This window comes from Oncorhynchus gorbuscha, linkage group LG05, assembly GCF_021184085.1.
Source record: "Oncorhynchus gorbuscha isolate QuinsamMale2020 ecotype Even-year linkage group LG05, OgorEven_v1.0, whole genome shotgun sequence".
In the NCBI taxonomy this organism is placed as follows: domain Eukaryota; kingdom Metazoa; phylum Chordata; class Actinopteri; order Salmoniformes; family Salmonidae; genus Oncorhynchus; species Oncorhynchus gorbuscha.
The window spans coordinates 64,587,243-64,605,737 of NC_060177.1; the positions used below are offsets into that span (position 1 = coordinate 64,587,243).

An 18,495-nucleotide genomic window follows, 5' to 3' on the forward strand; every position below is an offset into this window, starting at 1 on the left:
CAAAACACTCGTGTAGCTTGAGCATCATAGAGCAAAACATGTTACATGTGCGTGTTTGTGTGGGTCTCAGCTTTCCATAAGTAGCTTTTACTAGTTTGTAGAGCAAAATCAAAATCGGACTCTACAATAGGTCATGCATCAACATTTTTTGGGGGGGGGGGGGGGAACAGTACTGGCTCTGGAGCAGCATGTGTAAACGCGGTGTCTGTTGCGTCTGGCGTTGCTAGGGCAACAGGCATCCCTGCTCTGATCAGAAAAGAAAGGGGAGAAGCAGACAGGGACAAAACCAGAGGAGAAAAAACCCCACAAGGAAATCAAAAGATTGGAGGAGTTATCTGTACTGCTGCCACTGCAAAGGGCTTTGACTTCTCAAACACTGCAAAAAGTGTACAATATTCTTCACATAAGTTACTTACTCAGATAAGTAGCATGTTAAATTTAGGGATCGCGTTAATGAAAAACAAATTATTCTGTATTAAGGAAAAAATATATAAAAACACATAAGCAATACCTTGCTGCGCTTCGTAAATGCAGCTCTAAAATGCTTCTTATTGTAATTTTTGTTCCGCATCAGACTAATGTTGTGCTTGTGTTGCACTTCACTCAGATGAGAATTCAAGAACGGGCATTCTATCAGCAGACGGTAGTGATCAGTGTAGCTACTTTTCTCAGTGTAGCCAGCCTACTTTTCTCCAGTAAAATGCAAGATGAACTTTTAGCAAAACATTAGGAAATGTCGCTGGCTACATTCTTTCCACGATAAAGCTTCCCGAGACAGTTTCTGCAGAAATTCTTCCGTTGTGCAAACCCACAGTTCCATCAGCTGTCCGGGTGGCTGGTCTCAGACAATCCCGCAGGTGTAGAAGCTGGATGTGGAAACACGTGGTCTGTGATTGGAGGCCGGTTGAACGTTCTGCCAAATTCTCTGAAATGACGTTTGAGACGGCTTATAGTAAAGAAATTAACATTCAATTCTCTGGCAACGGCTCTGGCAGACATTCCTGCAGTCAGCATGCCAATTACACACTCCCTCAACTTGAGACATAGCATTTTATTGTCCCCAGCACAAGGTGAACCTGTGTAATGATCATGCTGTTTAATACATTTCTTGATATGCTAAACCTGTCAGGAGGATGGGTTATCTTGGCAAAGGAGAAATTATAACAGGGATGTAAAAAAAATACATTTAAAAAGTGTGCACAACATTTGAGAGAAATAAGCTTTTTGTGCATATGGAACATTTTTGGAATCTTATTTATGCTCATGAAATGTGGGACCAACACTTTATATGTTGCGTTTATATTTTTGTTCAGCGTACAGTTTACCGTAGTCCCCCAGAACAGTTGAACCAGTCACGTGTTTGTTTGTTTTTAAATAGCACAATGGGATAAAGCAGGAGCATTGACAGGGGTTTTATATTGAAAGTATTTTTTTGTTGTTGCTTCAATTGAATGACTATAGTCACCATCAAAGAAAATAAATTTGGCAGAAAATAACTTAATTTTCATCAGATGACAGAGGTACAACGTTACTTCGCTGGGAGCCACAGGTAAAGGAGCTTACAATGAAAAACCAAGGTGATTAAAAAAAATTATGCATGGCCATCATATTACTAAATGTAGTTTGCTGATGTCAACGTTGTGAACAGAGTGCCTCGTGGTGGCAGTGGGGTTATAGTATGGACAGGCATAAGCTACGGACAATGAACACAATTGCATTTTGAATGCACAGATTTAAATATTGTGCCATCACCTCATGTTTCAGCATGACGCAAGGATTTGTACACAATTCCTGGATGCTGAAAATGTCCCAGTTCTTCCATGGCCTGCATTCTCACCAGACATGTCACCCATTGAGCATGTTTAGGATGCTCTGGATTGACGTGTACAACAGCGTGTTCCAGTTCCCACCAATATCTAGCAACTTCGCACAGCCATTAAAGAGGAAAGGGACAACATTCCACAGGCCACAATCAACAGCCTGATAAACTCTATGTGAAGGAGATTTGTCACGCTGCATGAGGCAAGTGGTGGTCACACCAGATGCTGACTAGTTCTGAGCCACGCCGCTACCTTTTTTTTAAGGTATATATGACCAACAGATGCATATCTGTATTCCCAATAATGTTAAAGCCATAGATAAGGGCCTAATGAATTTATTTAAATTGATCAATTCCCTTATGAACTGTAACTCAGTCAAATTTGAAATTGTTGCATGCTTATATTTTGTTCAGTAAAAATAAATATGACAGATTAAACCATACTGTGGCTATTTCCAAATACCCTAGTATGCCCCCCAAGCCTACTCTACAGACATTTTGGTAAATAGACCTGAACCTGTGCCCCTTCGGGATCTGCCCAAGTCTCACAAACACCACTCTAGCTCAGCCCCTGTTAATCACAGACTTATATCGAAGGAATAGACAAATCCAAATGGTATAACCCAGAAGTCTAGCAGGTTAGTAGTCCAAATCACACCAGCTTTAAGAGGGTTAAAAAAACTACATGGCTTATTTTATTCTGGTGCTATCTCCCTGCACTGGCGGTGCAATAAAAACCACCCACACTACAGGGAGGAATTAAAGTAACGAAGTAATACATCTGGCTCACATGTCTTCACTCATCAGGTAAACAGAAGTTCATGATTAATTGGTGGCAGAGTGTTGGTCCAGTAACAGAAAGGTTGCTGAGAAACGTCGTTCGAATCCCTGAGCAGACTAGGTGAAAAATCTGTTGGTGTGTCCTGTATGCCACTCTGGACAAGAGAATCTGCTAAATGACTAAAATGTAAATGTACTTACAGTAGGAAATAGAAACAGGTAGGTCCAGCGAGTCAAATTACCTCTCACTTCCGCTGTGCTACACCTGCCTACTAAATACCTGGGACATTTTATCAGCACTTTATATGCAATATCCTCCAGAGTTTCAGTTGTGCAATCTGGAGTCAAAGGTGAATGAAGCAATAGTGAGTTTGATAAAGGCTGTGGAAATCAACTGCACAGACAGACTTGAAGGCTGCATTCAGTTTCCAAGTGGGGAATGATCCATCTGAGGAGAGTTAAAACCGTCATAGTCAAATGAAAAGGCCCTTGTCATGTTTTTGAGTGAGCAGCCCCTAAGGGTAAAGGTAGGAGACACACACACAGGACAGAGTAGAACAGCTCAAGTATCTTGGTGTTGGCCTTCAGACTGTTCCTCACTGCTCACACACACACACACACACACACACACACACACACACACACTGCATGTTGCCAGCAGTGTTCAACAGACAGGCAGATTAAAATCAATTAGCTTTAGCCACTGGTAAGCCTGGGTTACTGACTGTACACTCAGTGACTAGCCTCTTCTATAGACAACATGGAAACGCTTCCTAGTACACAACATAACACACAGGGGCAGGAGAGGGTCACTGCTGTCGACTTGGTAGAGAGAGAGATACAGGAGTGTCCACTGGTGGCACTGAGTCTGGGGCTTGGTCTTGGGATGGGAGTAACCTGGAGGCCAATTCACCACCACAAGTGCCATACATTTGACACAATGCAACTTGTCTAAAGTACTCCCTCCCTGTGAGTTCTTTGTTTACCATAATTCAAAACTACGTAATTGTGAAAGTGGGTGTGGGTCCTGCTAAAAACAGGTCTGTGATATCATCTACAGTTTAGCAGAACTAAGTATAGCAAGATAATGCTAACACACCTTTGGGTGAGTCTTTGGTTTCATGTGCACGTCACAAAACAACAATTATGCCAGGGTTTCTCTATTCTGATTGATGTTCTTTAAAGAGGAGTCTTGTTGGCTAGCACAGGGAAGATGCCAGGCCTGGATAGGAACAGGTCTGTTTATGCACCATGCTCAGCTCACACTCCTCACCTTTCCCCCTGGTTACTACAGAACTAGGTTTTACACAGGCCTTTTTCCTGGAAGTCAGCGACAAAATTCATTGGAGCAGAACTTTGTGCTAATGCAGAGGGAATGGCATGATTCAATCTGCAGATGTACTTCTGGCTGAACTTTAATGCAGAGAAACACACATCCACTGCTGTGGTTGTAGCAGAATGGTCTGGATATGATTCACACATGAAAATCTCTCGCTTATGGCAATTTAGCTCTGAACTTTCCATAGCCTTCATGAGTGTTCTTGTCTCGCTGATGCCCTGTAATGTTTTCAAGCACACTCCCTTTCGTGAGGAGGACTGTGGCTGATGGACACCCGTCCTGCCGCCTGCCCTGACACACACCCATTGAATAGAGAGAGGAATGCCATGGAAAGCCTCTCCCTGTGTCAAAAAGGAATTACATTCTCAACATTCTAACACGAATCACACGCAGTGACTTCATCAAGTAAAATTGCCATCACTAAGGTGATGAGGACATATCAAACAATAACAGAATAGATAAGAAAAGAATGGGGTGTTGCTGAAGGGAGATGAGTGACTAAGATCTTCCTATGTTGTGTGAGACTTATTACCATCTAATAGTGAGCTGCAGGTTACTTCCTCTTAAAAAGGAAAACTTGACAGGGTTTATATTTAGCCTAACATATCTCCAATACATCTCTGGAATTTCAATATCATTACGAATTTAACCTTCCACGCAAGGGACATCATTATTTTATCAAGGTTCTTTATATACTATCCTAAAAATGACCATGCCACATATCTGGCAGCTATTGTTACTACTGTACTTGGTACAGAAGCCATGGTTGTGTCAGTTGTGTGGCTTCAGAGTGCACTGGCTCCACTTCGCACTCCCTCTCAACAGTTGTTGTTACTGGTGTTATCACTATACAGATTGACTCCCTACAGCAATCAGACCCCCCTCACGGATCATATTAACTACTGCTGTACACACCTTTTCTATGTTTATACTGTCCATACACAGTGCTCTCAGTAATTATTAGAACGGCATTTTAAAAAATTATAATTTGAGTCTGTACTCCAGAGCTTTGAAGTTACACAGCGATTAAGGAGTTAAAGTACAGACTGTCAGCCTTCATTTGAGGATATTTTCATCCATATCAGGTGAACCGTTTAGAAACTGAAGGGGTCAAATGTATTGGGACACACATTTACTTATACAGTGGGGCAACAAAGTATTTAGTCAGCCACCAATTGTTTAAGTTCTCCCACTTAAAAAGATGAGAGGCCTATGATGAAAATTACAGGTACACTTCAACTATGACAGGCAAAATGAGAAGAAAAAATCCATAAAATCACATTGTATGATTTTTAATGAATTTATTTGCAAATTATGGTGGAAAATAAGTAGAGAGGGGGGAGGGGGGGGGGGACTTGCTTCCATTCAGCCACAAGAGCATTAATGAGGTCGGGCGACCAGGCCTGGCTCACAGTCGGCATTCCAATTCAGCCCAAAGGTGATCGATGGGGTTGAGGTCAGGGCTATGTGCAGGCCAGTCAAGTTCTTCCACACCGATCTTGATAACCCATTTCTGTATGGACCTCACTTTATGCATGGTGGCATTGTCATGCTGAACCAGGAAAGGGCCTTCCCCAAACTGTTGCCACAAAGTTGGAAGCACAGAAACACCATTGTATGCTGTAGCATTAAGATTTCCCTTCACTGGAACTAAGAGGCATAGCCCGAACCATGAAAAACAGCCCCAGACCATTATTCCACCAAACCTTACAGTTGTCACTATTTATTCAAACAGGTAACGTTCTCCTGACTGCCAGATGGTGAAGAGTGATTCATCACTCCAGAGAACGCTTTTCCACTGCTCCAGAGTCCAATGGTGGCAAGCTTTACACAGCTCCAGCTGACGCTTGGCATTGTGCATGGTGATCTTAGGCTTGCATGCGGCTGCTCAGCCATGGAAACCCATTTCATGAAGCTCTTGATGAACAGTTATTGTGCGGATGTTGCTTCCAGAGGCAGTTTGGAAATCTGTAGTTAAAACAGATTATTTTTTACGCGCTACGTGCCTCAGCAGCTCTGTTCTGTGTGCTTGTGTAGCCTAGCACTTTGCGGCTGAGCCATTGTTGCCCCAAGACATTTCACAATAACAGCACTTACAGTTTGACCAGGGGAGCTCTAGTATGGCAGAAAATTGACGAACTGACTTGTTGGAAAGTTTGCACCCTATGACAGTGCCACGTTGCATCACTGAGCACTTCCGTGCAGGCCATTCTACTGCCAATGTTTTACTATGGAGATTGCATGGCTGTGTGTTCGATTTTAATACACCAGTCAGCAATGGATGTTGCTGAAATAATCGAATCCATGGCCATGGATTCAGCTTAGAAATGTCGTTGTTTTTGAAAGAAAAAAAGTGCTTTTGTCCATTAAAATAACATCAAATTTATCAGAAATACAGTGTAGACATTGTTAATGTTGTAAATGACTACTGTAGCTGGAAAAGGCTGATTTATTCTGGAAAATCTACATAGGCGTACAGAGGCCCATTGTCAGCAACCATCACTCCTGTGTTCCAATGGCACGTTGTTACCTAATCCAAGTTGATCATTTTAAAAGGCTAATTGATCATTCGAAAACAATTTTGCAATTGGTAGCATAGCTGAAAACTATTGTTCTGATTAAAAAAAGCAATAAAACTGGCCTTCTTTAGAAAAGTTGAGTATATGGAGCATCAGCATTTGTAGGTTCCATTACAGGCTCAGAATGGTCAGAAACAAATACATTTCTTCTGAAACTCATCAGTCTATTCTTGTTCTGAGAAATGAAGCTTGGTTCCATGTGAGAAATTGGCAAAAAACTGAAGATCTCGTACGACGCTGTGGACTACTCCCTTCACAAAACAGCATAAACCAGAATAGAAAGAGGAGTGGGAGGTTCCTGTGCACAATTGAGAAGGAGGACAAGTACATTATAGTGTCTAGTTTGAGAAAGACGCCTAACCTGGCAGCTTCATTAAATAGTACCCACAAAACACCGGTCTCAAGGTCAACAGTGAAGAGGCGTCCACGGCAGAGATGCAAAGTAAAAGCCATAACTCAGACTGGCCCAAAAAAAGAAGAGATTAAGATGGGCAAAAGAAGACAGACACTGGACAAAGGAACTCTGCCTAGAAAGCCAGCATCTCAGAGTCGCCTAATGGGCCTCTGTACGTGTTTCCAGCTACAAAAGTAATTTATAACATTAACAATAAATACATTGTATTACATGCATTTCTGATCAATTTGATGTTATTTTGAAAATGGACAAAAAAAAACATTTATAAGGGTCCCCAAACTTTTGAACGGTAGTATGTATGTACAGTTGAAGTCGGAAGACTACATACACTTAGGTTGGAGCCATTAAAACTTATTTTTCAACCACTCTACAAATGTCTTGTTAACAAACTATAGTTTTGGCAAGTTGGTTAGGACATCAACTCTGTGCATGACACAAGTCATTTTCCCAACAATTGTTTACAGATTATTTCACTTATAATTCACTGTATCACAATTCCAGTGGGTCAGAAGTTCACATATGTAACAGTATAACTTTAAACTGTCCCCTCGCCCATACCCGGGCGCGAACCAGGGACCCTCTCACACATCAACAAGTCACCCACAAAGCATCGTTACCCATCGCTCCACAAAAGCCGCGGCCCTTGCAGAGCAAGGGGAACTACTACTTCAAGGTCTCAGAGCAAGTGACGTCACTGATTGAAACGCTACTTAGTGTGCACCGCTAACTAAGCTAGCCGTTTCACATCCGTTACACATACACTAAGTTAAGTGCCTTTAAACAGCTTGGAAAATTCCAGAAAATGGTGTCATGGCTTTAGAAGCTTCTGATAGGCTAATTGACATCATTTGAGTCAATTGGAGGTATATCTGTGGATACATTTCAAGGCCTACCTTCAAGCTCAGTGCCTCTTTGCTTGACATCATGGGAAACTCAATAAATCAGCAAAGACCTCAGAAAAAAAAGTTGTAGACCACCACAAGTCTGGTTCATCCTTGGGAGCAATTTCCAAATGCCTGAAGGTACCACATTCATCTGTACAAACACTAGTATGCAAGTATAAACACCATGGGAATCGTGTGAAAAGTGAAATTCAATCACAGAACAAAAGCAAAGGACCTTGTGAAGATGCTGGAGGAGACACGTACAAAAGTATCTATATCCACAGTAAAATGCGTCCTACATCGACAAAACCTAAAAAACCGCTCAGCAAGGAAGAAGCCACTGCTCCAAAACCGCCATAAAATAAACCAGACAACAGTTTGCAACTGCACACGGGGACAAAGATCGTGCTTTTTGGAGAAATGTCCTCTGGGATAAAACAAAAATAGAACTGTTTGGCCATTATGACCATTGTTACGTTTGAAGGAAAAATGGTGATACTTGCAAGCCAAAGAACACCATCCCAACCATGAAGCACAGGGTGGCAGCATCATGTTGTGGAGGTGCTTTGCTGTAGGAGGGACTGGTGCACTTCACAAAATAGATTGCATCATGAGGGTGGGAAATGATGTGGATATATTGAAGCAACATCTCAAGACATCAGTCAGGAAGTTAAAGCTTGGTTGCAAATGGATAATGACCCCAAGCTTACTTCCAAAGTTGTGGCAAAATGGCTTAAGGACAACAATGTCAAGGTATTGAAGTGGCCATCACAAAGCCCTGACCTCAGTCCTATAGAAATTTGTGGGCAGAACAGAAAAAGTGTGTGCGAGCAAGGAGGCCTTCAAACCCGACTCAGTTACACCAGCTCTGTCAGGAGGAATGGGCCTAACAGAAACGTTTGACCCAAGTTATTTGGCAATGCTACCAAATAATAATTGAGTGCATGTAAACTTCTGACCCACTGGGGATGTGATGAAAGAAATAAAAGCAATCACTCTATTATGACATTTTACATTCTTAAAATAAAGTGGAGATCCTAACTGACCTAAGACAGGGAATCTTTTCTATTATTAAATGTCAGGAATTGTGAAAAACTGAGTTTAATGCATTTGGCCAATGTGTATGTCAACTTCAGACTTCAACTGTATGTATGTATGTATAAAGATAAAACGCTATCCCAGACTCTGACAATGCTCATTCTGACATTCCTCATTTTCACATTTCTTATTGGTCTGTGTGTATTGTTAATGCGTTTCTAGATATTACTGCACTGTTGGAGCTAGAAACATCAGCATTTCGCTGCACCTGCAATAACGTCTGCAAATCTGTGTACGAGACCAATAAACTTTGATTTTAAGACTTCTGAACCACTGAGGAAGTCAAAGGAAAGTTAACCACTGCTTAGTCAAGTTGATCACATGCTCATTTGTTTTTTTAAATATCCTGTTGCAACGACAAGTCTCCACAGCTCATTCAAAGTCTAAAGCCATCTCAGGCAGTGGTTTCACACACACGCACAAGAAAATGCTAAGAAAGGAGAAACAGACTGAAAGACATGGCAATTGAGATTTCAATTCAATAGAAATGTCTAAGTATTTAAAGGATGTAAACATGTGCTAGTCAGTCACCCAGTGACACTCTGAGAAAACCACAATGCTCGAAACAAGAGAACAAGCAACAGTGAAGCTTTCATCATACAAACTCCACCAGACTGCATCTGTGTGCAACTTCCTCTAGAATTGCAACTTCATGCATGTTGCTTCTTGTGATTCAGGGAGAAAAGCTCTACACAATAGAGCCTATAGCAAACATCATTAGTGTTGTTCATATAAAGAAAAATAAGAGAAATGGCCAAATATATATGTTTCCACAGCAGCTAAATGAGATGGCTACTGTCCTACATTCTCCAGAAATGTAGGCTACTACTTGTCCAAAATCACTGTGGTCTGTTTTGTCCCTGGACTGTTTGTGCCATGGCCCTGTACACTAAGAACAGCAGAACCATCAGGAAATAGACACAATTGAAAACAAGAGGGGAGTTGGGGGCAGCAAGCACATGAAAGGTTGCAGAGAACAACAAACACAATGGAGAGTTACAGGTACAGTGCAAACAGCAGGGAGGGGGAATGGGGTATGGGGTTTGAGTGGGGCTTGGGTTGAGAGCAACAGTCCTGGGAAACACTTCCAGCTCTTTCCCACCCATTCAAAATGCCCAATAATTAAATCTACCAGTGTTAGCGTGGTATTTTTTACATTTACAATCGTGGCAATGGTCGCAGACGGGAAGGGGGATGAGAGTTTAGCTTTTTTTTCTTAATTTTTTTTAATCAGTCCAGCAGAGAGAAGAATTGGCCGTTTTTCAGCAAATGTCCTGCAACTCTACATATTTTGTCATGGCTATTTCTGTGTTCTTATGCTCAAACATAACAAAACCAATGGGGACTCCAATGGGTGCCCCTGGGCATGTACCCTGCATGCCCTGTCAAAAATACTCCTAAATTCATCATTAGGGAATTTTCATATCTCGACTGTCTAGATTTTATTTTGGTGATTTCTAGTTCTTAAAAAGATTATATGCCAACTATATTGTTCTACACACTTTCAGTCTGGGTTAAGGCATTTAAGTTTGCACTGAATCATTTTTTGGTCCCGAAAATGTGTGTGGGAAGTATTTAGCAGTGGAAGTATACATGGTAGGGTATAAATCTTAACTCAAAATATTAGATTGCATTTGTGTTTTGCTGTTTACACATTAGGAAAGCGATCAGATTGGTATCAGATATACCAAAGAATTGACAACATCTCAATTAGGCCACCTGTGTGAACACAGCCAATGAAATCCAAAATGATGTTGGTGGCAACTATTCCTTCTTTTCAGTGACAGTTAAGAAAACTCAGTCAAACCAACAGGTGGAGGTCTGAGACAGGCACAGTCAAGCCTGTTGTGAGTTTGGGTATAAATCCAAGATACACAAAACATTGGGGCACTGTGGCTACATTAACACAGACAGGCCAATTCTGATCTTTTTTCACCAATTGGTCTTTTGACCAATCAGATAATTGATTGGAAAAAATATCAGAAATGGGCTGCCTGTGTTAACGGAGCCTTAAATTAGCAATCAAGTGAATAATTACACAAACCAAGGTTTACAGACAATTTGACAGCGTATACAAGATCTAATGTTTATATGTATAGGCCAGCATAAATTGCATACATTCGGATACATGATTTCTTATCGTTTCTCTATATAAAGTGAATTGAGGCCTAATTGAATCAAATGATTCCTAGCCTATAGACTAGTGTGAATTGACCGGTAATGGGAGACATACAGAAAGTAGCCTATTACACTTACCTAAATCAACGCAGTTGGTCAATAAATCAGTGATGGTCGAATTGTGTCCGTACACCAGCAGATCCAACACCGGGGCTCTCCCGATGAATAGCCTATCACAAGTCAAAAACGCGTAGACAGACAGCACTAAACTAACAGACAGTGCTAAAAGAGCGCAGGACCAGAAACACTCCACCCCTTGCGCGCAAATCGCCTCCAAAAATGCAGAAAAATTAGGTTTTCAATGTCCGTTCTTTCTGCTCACAGGTATCGCAGCCTTCTCTGAGAGCAATTCGCGCTACTATGTTGTCAGTGTGATGAAAAGCCTCTGGGTCTGAAAAGAAGACTTCTGAAATGTACTTCTATTGTTGGGTATTGGATACAGAAGTGATATGAAACCACCTGTGATCACCCATATAATGGCTCATAGTGCCACGTGCTGTTGTGAAAATAAAGGCATGAGTGCGCTGGGCGTGTCGGGCATACTGGAAGGGTGGGTGATAATTGAGATGTCACATAGGGTAATGACTAGAAGAGATCCAGCTTTTGTCAAATGAATGACAAAAGGGGCATTTTTTGCATTTTAGCTAACCCTAACTATTTTTCTAACCTTAACCCAATTATCATAACCTGCTGCGTAAATTCGGCAAATCTGCTACGAAAATTAAAATCTGACTTTAATTTGACAAAAACTGGATCATTCTAGCCATGACCAGGCCATTGGGCCTTGCACATTTGTCCTAGTGCGCCATCTGCAGATAATACTTAGCATTACAAAATTCAACTGATCCATAGGGATCCCAAAATACAATAGGCCTAAATATGCCTATGCCTACAAATGCCATCCAGCCAAGAGAGGTAGGTGATACTGTAGGTATGCATAGAATGCAAGATTTGCAATTGGTACGGGATTTATTGAATAGCCTAAAGGTGCAGAAAGTAGTGACAACTGCATTCATGTACTTACAAGAAAATACACTTTGGCTTAATGTCACTTCACACTTAACTTGTAGCTAAATAAATAGTCTTAAGTCAGCCCAAACTTGACATAAAGTACCATGCCATCTGTTCCACTCCATCCAAGCTGAAAATCTGAAACCAACTGAGCCTCTGTGTCAGGAAGCATGTGCTATTAATATAGGCCTACTATCTCCATAACATTTCCCGTCAGGTTGGCCTAAGTATGTTATCCCTACTGGCCCCTTACATTACCATGTTGGCACAAAAAGACTCAATACATGGATGAGTGATTGAAAAATGACAACAAGTACACTCTTTTCGGCTGTCCCCATAGGATAACCTTTTGAAGAACCCTTTTTGGTTCCAGGTAGAACCCTTTCCACAGAGGAACCAAAAATGGTTATCCTATGGGGACAGCCAAAGAACCCTTTTGGAACCCTTTTAAGAGTGTAGGAAAGCAAAACATGACAATAAACACTATTATGAGAATTGCTAACTTTTCTCAAAACTAACCTCCCCCTTGGCTGCAGGGACAATTCATTCCCAAACAGCTCTTGCTGAGCAAGTGCATACAGACAATCTCCTGGAGAACAAAGAATGTCCAAAGTGATTGGCCACTAGGTAATTAAAGATGCATTCCAGATCGAGGTTAGTTTGACTTTTAGCCATTAGTTCTGAAAGTACGGCACACGAGGCAATTACAGGCCCCTGAACAATTGTGCACAATTGTGTATAACGTCATCCATTTTGTATGATATGTTACATTCTGCTTTTTTTGTGTGTGCAATTTGCATGACATGTTACGAATTCCAATTTGTACAATATGTTTAGAATTTGTAAGTGCATTTGTACAATATGTTACTAATTTGTGTAAGTACCTAAGGTCCCATTCTACTGTGTCTTGAACACTTTTCTTGAGCCGCCTACTGTAATGGTTAATGAAATTACTTTCAGAGTGGTTGCAGGTCCCACTTTTCTGGACCCCTCTTCCCAACAGCTAAAGGTCCCGAAGCTACTGCTCATGTGCGAGATTCTCTACTTTAGTTTACAGGCTACTCTGGTGATTGGTGCATAATTTAATAAAGTTAGATGAAAAATTAATCAATGTCTACAAGTTCCCATAATGATAGTAAGCCTATTCTACATAACAGAACTGAATATAATAGCATAGTATAACGTCACTGTATGAAGGGGAAAAAAATATTATGAGATTTTAGGATGTTTGTGTGAATGGTTGCATTTTTCTGGCATGCTGCCAAACCATCAACGCGACCCGCTACCAAGGACTGTGGGCTCTCCATCTCCGTGGCCAACGTGAGTAAGACATTTAAATGTGTTAACCCTCGCAAGGCTGCAGGCCCAGAAGGCATCCCTAGCCGCGTCCTCAGAGCATGCGCAAACCAGCTGACTGGTGTATTCAGTCTCTCCCTATCCCAGTCTGCTGGCCAAAGTTGGCCACCGTTGTTCCTGTACCCAAGAACGCAAAGGTAACTGAACTAAATTACTATCGCCCTGTAGCATTCACTTCTGTCATCATGAAGTGCATTGAGAGACTAGTCAAGGATCATGTCACCTCCACCTTACCTGTCACCCTAGACCCACTTCAAGTTGCTTACCGCCCCAATAGGTCCACAAATGATGCAATCGCCATCACACTGCACACTGCCCTATCCCATCTGGACAAGAGGAATACCTATGTAAGAATGCTGTTCATTGACTATAGCTCAACATTCAACACCATAGTACCCTCCAAGCTCATCATTAAGCTTGAGCCCCTGGGTCTCAACCCCGCCCTGTGCAATGGGGGTCCAGGACTTCTTGACGAGCCACCCCTGGTGGTGAAGGTAGGAAACAACATCTCCACTTCGCCGATGCTCATCACTGGGGCCCCACAAGAGTGTGTGCTCAGCCCCCTCCTGTACTCCCTGTTCACCCTTGACTGCGTGACCATGCACACCTCCAACTCAATCATCAAGTTTGCAGACGACCAAACAGTAGTAGGCTTGATTTACCAACAACGACGAGACAGCCTACAGGGAGGAGGTGAAGGCTCTCGGAGTGTGGTGTCATGAAAATAACCTCTCACTCAACAAAACAAAGGAGATGATCGTGGACTTCAGGAAACAGCAGAGGGAGCACCCCCCTATCCACATCGACAGGACAGCAGTGGAGAAAGGGGAAAGTTCTAAGTTCTTCGGCGTACATATCACTGACAAACTGTCAGGTCCACCCACACAGACAGTGTGGTGAAGAAGGTGCAACAGTGAAATTTGGCTTGGCACCTAAAACCCTCACAAACTTTTACAGACACAGAATTGAGAGCATCCTGTCGGGCTGTATCACTGCCTGGTACTGTAACTACACCACCCACAACAGCAGGGCTCTCCAGAGGGTGGTGTGGTCTGCACAATACATCACCGTGGGCAAACTACCTGTCCTCCAGGACACCTACAACCCCCGATGTCACAGGAAGGCCAAAAAGATCAAGGACAACAACCACCCAAGCCACTGCCTGTTCACCCCGCTACCATCCAGGAGGCAAGGTCAATACAGATGCATCAAAGCTGGGACTGAGAGACTGAAAAGCAGCTTCTATCTCAAGGCATCAGACTGTTAAACAGCCCTCACTAGCACAGAGAGGCTGCTGCCTGAATACTGACTTGAAATCATTGGCCACTTTAATAAATAGAACACTAGTCACTTTAATAATGCCACATTAATAATGTTTACATATCTTGCATTACTCATCTCATATGTATACACTGTATTCTATACTATCAAATCAAATCAAATCAAATTTTATTTGTCACATACACATGGTTAGCAGATGTTAATGCGAGTGTAGCGAAATGATTGTGCTTCTAGTTCCGACAATGCAGTGATAACCAACAAGTAATCTAACTAACAATTCCAAAACTACTGTCTTATACACAGTGTAAGGGGATAAGGAACATGTACATAAGGATATATGAATGAGTGATGGTACAGAGCAGCATACAGTAGATGGTATCGAGTACAGTATATACATATGAGATGAGTGTGTAGACAAAGTAAACAAAGTGGCATAGTTAAAGTGGCTAGTGATACATGTGTTACATAAGGATGCAGTCGATGTTGTAGAGTACAGTATATACATATGCATATGAGATGAATAATGTAGGGTAAGTAACATTATATAAGGTAGCATTGTTTAAAGTGGCTAGTGATATATTTACATCATTTCCCATCAATTCCCATTATTAAAATGGCTGGAGTTGGGTCAGTGTCAATGACAGTGTGTTGGCAGCAGCCACTCAATGTTAGTGGTGGCTATTTAACAGTCTGATGGCCTTGAGATAGAAGCTGTTTTTCAGTCTCTCGGTCCCAGCTTTGATGCACCTGTACTGACCTTGCCTTCTGGATGATAGCGGGGTGAACAGGCAGTGGTTCGGGTGGTTGATGTCCTTGATGATCTTTATGGCCTTCCTGTAACAACGGGTGGTGTAGGTGTCCTGGAGGGCAGGTAGTTTGCCCCGGTGATGCGTTGTGCAGTCCTCACTACCCTCTGGAGAGCCTTACGGTTGAGGGCGGAGCAGTTGCCGTACCAGGCGGTGATACAGCCCGCCAGGATGCTCTCGATTGTGCATCTGTAGAAGTTTGTGAGTGCTTTTGGTGACAAGCCGAATTTCTTCAGCCTCCTGAGGTTGAATAGGCGCTGCTGCGCCTTCTTCACGACGCTGTCAGTGTGAGTGGACCAATTCAGTTTGTCTGTGATGTGTATGCCGAGGAACTTAAAACTAGCTACCCTCTCCACTACTGTTCCATCGATGTGGATAGGGGGTGTTCCCTCTGCTGTTTCCTGAAGTCCACAATCATCTCCTTAGTTTTGTTGACGTTGAGTGTGAGGTTATTTTCCTGACACCACACTCCAAGGGCCCTCACCTCCTCCCTGTAGGCCGTCTCGTCGTTGTTGGTAATCAAGCCTACCACTGTTGTGTCGTCCGCAAACTTGATGATTGAGTTGGAGGCGTGCGTGGCCACGCAGTCGTGGGTGAACAGGGAGTACAGGAGAGGGCTCAGAACGCACCCTTGCGGGGCCCCGTGTTGAGGATCAGCGGGGAGGAGATGTTGTTGCCTACCCTCACCACCTGGGGGCGGCCCGTCAGGAAGTCCAGTACCCAGTTGCACAGGGCGGGGTCGAGACCCAGGGTCTCGAGCTTGATGACGAGCTTGGAGGGTACTATGGTGTTGAATGCCGAGCTGTAGTCGATGAACAGCATTCTCACATAGGTATTCCTCTTGTCCAGGTGGGTTAGGGCAGTGTGCAGTGTGGTTGAGATTGCATCGTCTGTGGACCTATTTGGGCGGTAAGCAAATTGGAGTGGGTCTAGGGTGTCAGGTAGGGTGGAGGTGATATGGTCCTTGACTAGTCTCTCAAAGCACTTCATGATGACGGAAGTGAGTGCTACGGGGCGGTAGTCGTTTAGCTCAGTTACCTTAGCTTTCTTGGGAACAGGAACAATGGTGGCCCTCTTGAAGCATGTGGGAACAGCAGACTGGTATAGGGATTGATTGAATATGTCCGTAAACACACCGGCCAGCTGGTCTGCGCATGCTCTGAGGGCGCGGCTGGGGATGCCGTCTGGGCCTGCAGCCTTGCGAGGGTTAACACGTTTAAATGTCTTACTCACCTCGGCTGCAGTGAAGGAGAGACCGCATGTTTCCGTTGCAGGCCGTGTCAGTGGCACTGTATTGTCCTCAAAGCGGGCAAAAAAGTTATTTAGTCTGCCTGGGAGCAAGACATCCTGGTCCGTGACTGGGCTGGATTTCATCTTGTAGTCCGTGATTGACTGTAGACCCTGCCACATGCCTCTTGTGTCTGAGCCATTGAATTGAGATTCCACTTTGTCTCTGTACTGACGCTTAGCTTGTTTAATAGCCTTACGGAGGGAATAGCTGCACTGTTTGTATTCAGTCATGTTGCCAGACACCTTGCCCTGATTAAAAGCAGTGGTTCGCGCTTTCAGTTTCACGCGAATGCTGCCATCAATCCACGGTTTCTGGTTAGGGAATGTTTTTATCGTTGCTATGGGAACGACATCTTCGACGCACGTTCTAATGAACTCGCACACCGAATCAGTGTATTCGTCAATATTCCCATCTGACGCAATACGAAACATATCCCAGTCCACGTGATGGAAGCAGTCTTGGAGTGTGGAGTCAGCTTGGTCTGACCAGCGTTGGACAGACCTCAGCGTGGGAGCCTCTTGTTTTAATTTCTGCCTGTAGGCAGGGATCAGCAAAATGGAGTCGTGGTCAGCTTTCCCGAAAGGGGGGCGGGGCAGGGCCTTATATGCGTCGCGGAAGTTAGAGTAACAATGATCCAAGGTTTTACCACCCCTGGTTGCGCAATCGATATGCTGATAAAATTTAGAGAGTCTTGTTTTCAGATTGGCTTTGTTAAAATCCCCAGCTACAATGAATGCAGCCTCCGGATAAATGTTTTCCAGTTTGCAAAGAGTTAAATAAAGTTCGTTCAGAGCCATCGATGTGTCTGCTTGGGGGGGATATATACGGCTGTGATTATAATCGAAGAGAATTCTCTTGGAAGATAATGCGGTCTACATTTGATTGTGAGGAATTCTAAATCAGGTGAACAGAAGGATTTGAGTTCCTGTATGTTTCCTTCATCACACCATGTCCCGTTAGTCATGAGGCATACGCCCCCGCCACTCTTCTTACCAGAGAGATGTTTGTTTCTGTCGGCGCGATGCGTGGAGAAACCCGTTGGCTGTACCGCCCTGGATAGCGTTTTCCCAGTAAGCCATGTCTCCGTAAAGCAGAGAACGTTGCAGTCTCTGATGTCCCTCTGGAATGCCACCCTTGCTCGGATTTCATCAACCTTGTTGTCGAGAGACTGGACATTGGCAAGAAGAATACTGGGAAGTGGTGCGCGATGTGCCCTTTTTCGGAGTCTGACCAGAACACCGCCGCGTTTCCCTCTTTTTCGGAGTCGTTTCCTTGGGTCGCTGCATGCGATCCATTCCGTTGTCCTGTTTGTAAGGCAGAACACAGGATCCGCGTCGCGGAAAACATATTCTTGGTCGTACTGATGGTGAGTTGACGCTGATCTTATATTCAGTAGTTCTTCTCGACTGTATGTAATGAAACCTAAGATGACCTGGGGTACTAATGTAAGAAATAACACGTAAAAAAACAAAAAACTGCATAGTTTCCTAGGAACGTGAAGCGAGGCGGCCATCTCAGTCGGCGCCGGAAGTCCGAGTTTGTACTATCTATTGCATCTTAGCCTATGCCACTCTGACATTGCTCATCCACATATTTATATATTCTTATTCCATTCCTTACTTAGATTTGTGTGTATTATGTAATGTGTATTACGTATT

The 18,495-nt window shown here is 43.2% G+C and overlaps 1 protein-coding gene across 4 annotated transcripts in view; it reads right to left on the reverse strand.

Annotated features, from left to right (window-relative positions):
• The window catches only part of LOC124036298 (PDZ and LIM domain protein 2-like), a 61,159-nt gene extending 49,567 nt beyond the window's left edge, over positions 1-11,592 (reverse strand). For 2 of the 4 annotated variants that reach the window (XM_046350698.1, XM_046350695.1), the window contains exon 1: positions 11,171-11,592. The gene's annotated coding sequence lies outside the window, so the exon portion shown is untranslated. Of the gene's footprint in view, positions 1-2,609; positions 2,722-2,800; positions 2,922-11,170 lie in introns of those variants that run through there. The other 2 variants (XM_046350696.1, XM_046350697.1) reach the window with 2 other exon arrangements.
• Between the last annotated feature and the right edge of the window lie 6,903 nt (positions 11,593-18,495).